The sequence below is a fragment of the Nerophis lumbriciformis genome, linkage group LG15, assembly GCF_033978685.3.
Source record: "Nerophis lumbriciformis linkage group LG15, RoL_Nlum_v2.1, whole genome shotgun sequence".
NCBI lineage: Eukaryota > Metazoa > Chordata > Actinopteri > Syngnathiformes > Syngnathidae > Nerophis > Nerophis lumbriciformis.
The window spans coordinates 4055290-4058265 of NC_084562.2; positions in this window are offsets into that span (position 1 = coordinate 4055290).

A 2976-nucleotide genomic window follows, 5' to 3' on the forward strand; every position below is an offset into this window, starting at 1 on the left:
CGCCGGTGTTGTGCCGGAAAACGCACCCCTGCCATAATATGCACCCCCTGACGCGGGAGCGCGCTTACGTCACTCGATTGCATCACTCGTCTCGAAAAGTATATCTAACTCGGCTGTTGGCTGAAATAGCCTCTTTTAAATCGCCTCTTTCGGCATAAAAAAGTACATAAAGTGAAATAATCCAAGTTTTCTTTAATTGTGCTTTACTTGTGGATGAATTAAAAATTGTGAGCATTTAATGATTTCGCCGTCATTCAAGTGGCTGAAATCGCCTCTTTCGGCATAAAAAAGTACATAAAGTGAAATAATCCAAGTTTACTTTAATTGTGCTTTACTTGTGGATGAATTAAAAATTGTGAGCATTTAATGATTTCGCCGTCATTAGATCAGATAAGGCGAAAACAACCAATTAATATTGGAATATTTGCTGTCCCGAAAATGTCGTATTGTCTACCAAATGACAGCTATACTGTAAAGAATGTGTACACCAAAGTAAACCTCTATATGTACTTTTTTACAGACATCAAGAAGGACGAATGTTTGCTGCTTCATTCGACGTGTTGTCGTGATCCAATACTCGTATTTTAAAAATATGACATTTTCTTTAACTTTAAGGAGCTTATGGGTGGATGGATGAATAAATAAATGAATGCATCTGATGTCTACCTTTGATATGGTTTTAAGAAGTTTCAAATTGAACATTCACAAATAACGTTACCAAAAGTACCCGAAGTACCAGAGGCGGAGTTATGGGGGGGTGCATTTCCCACCTGCCATAAAATGCACCCCCCATCTATCTCTGGCTAGGAAGGTCCTAGAGACATGAAACTCACCCTGGTTACTCATCATAGCCCCCCCGGTATACACTGAAAACCATGTGATGATCGGACTACCAGAAGTGGAGTTATGGGGGGGGTGCAAAATGCACCCCCCATCTATCTCTGGCTAGGAAGGTCCTAGAGACATGGAACTCACTCTGGTTACTCATCGTAGCCCCCCAGGTATACACTGAAAACCATGTGAAAATTGGACTACCAGAACTGGAGTTATGGGGGGGGTGCATTTCCCACCTGCCATAAAATGCACCCCCATCTATCTCTGGCTAGGAAGGTCCTAGAGACATGGAACTCACCCTGGTTACTCATCGTAGCCCCCCAGGTATACACTGAAAACCATGTGAAAATTGGACTACCAGAAGTGGAGTTATGGGGGGGTGCATTTCCCACCTGCCATAAAATGCACCCCCATCTATCTCTGGCTAGGAAGGTCCTAGAGACATGAAACTCACCCTGGTTACTCATCGTAGCCCCCCGGGTATACACTGAAAACCATGTGAAAATTGGACCTCCAGAAGTGGAGTTATGGGGGGTGCATTTCCCACCTGCCACAGAATGCACCCCCCATCTATCTCTGGCTAGGAAGGTCCTAGAGACATGAAACTCACCCTGGTTACTCATCGTAGCCCCCCGGGTATACACTGAAAACCATGTGAAAATTGGACTACCAGAACTGGAGTTATGGGGGGTGCATTTCCCACCTGCCACAGAATGCACCCCCCATCTATCTCTGGCTAGGAAGGTCCTAGAGACATGAAACTCACCCTGGTTACTCATCGTAGCCCCCCGGGTATACACTGAAAACCATGTGAAAATTGGACTACCAGAACTGGAGTTATGGGGGGTGCATTTCCCACCTGCCACAGAATGCACCCCCCATCTATCTCTGGCTAGGAAGGTCCTAGAGACATGAAACTCACCCTGGTTACTCATCGTAGCCCCCCGGGTATACACTGAAAACCATGTGAAAATTGGACTACCAGAACTGGAGTTATGGGGGGGTGCATTTCCCACCTGCCATAAAATGCACCCCCCATCTATCTCTGGCTAGGAAGGTCCTAGAGACATGGAACTCACTCTGGTTACTCATCGTAGCCCCCCAGGTATACACTGAAAACCATGTGAAAATTGGACTACCAGAACTGGAGTTATGGGGGGGGTGCATTTCCCACCTGCCATAAAATGCACCCCCATCTATCTCTGGCTAGGAAGGTCCTAGAGACATGGAACTCACTCTGGTTACTCATCGTAGCCCCCCAGGTATACACTGAAAACCATGTGAAAATTGGACTACCAGAAGTGGAGTTATGGGGGGGTGCATTTCCCACCTGCCATAAAATGCACCCCCATCTATCTCTGGCTAGGAAGGTCCTAGAGACATGGAACTCACTCTGGTTACTCATCGTAGCCCCCCAGGTATACACTGAAAACCATGTGAAAATTGGACTACCAGAACTGGAGTTATGGGGGGGGTGCATTTCCCACCTGCCATAAAATGCACCCCCATCTATCTCTGGCTAGGAAGGTCCTAGAGACATGGAACTCACTCTGGTTACTCATCGTAGCCCCCCAGGTATACACTGAAAACCATGTGAAAATTGGACTACCAGAAGTGGAGTTATGGGGGGGTGCATTTCCCACCTGCCATAAAATGCACCCCCATCTATCTCTGGCTAGGAAGGTCCTAGAGACATGAAACTCACCCTGGTTACTCATCGTAGCCCCCCGGGTATACACTGAAAACCATGTGAAAATTGGACTACCAGAACTGGAGTTATGGGGGGGTGCATTTCCCACCTGCCATAAAATGCACCCCCCATCTATCTCTGGCTAGGAAGGTCCTAGAGACATGGAACTCACTCTGGTTACTCATCGTAGCCCCCCAGGTATACACTGAAAACCATGTGAAAATTGGACTACCAGAACTGGAGTTATGGGGGGGGTGCATTTCCCACCTGCCATAAAATGCACCCCCATCTATCTCTGGCTAGGAAGGTCCTAGAGACATGGAACTCACTCTGGTTACTCATCGTAGCCCCCCAGGTATACACTGAAAACCATGTGAAAATTGGACTACCAGAAGTGGAGTTATGGGGGGGTGCATTTCCCACCTGCCATAAAATGCACCCCCATCTATCTC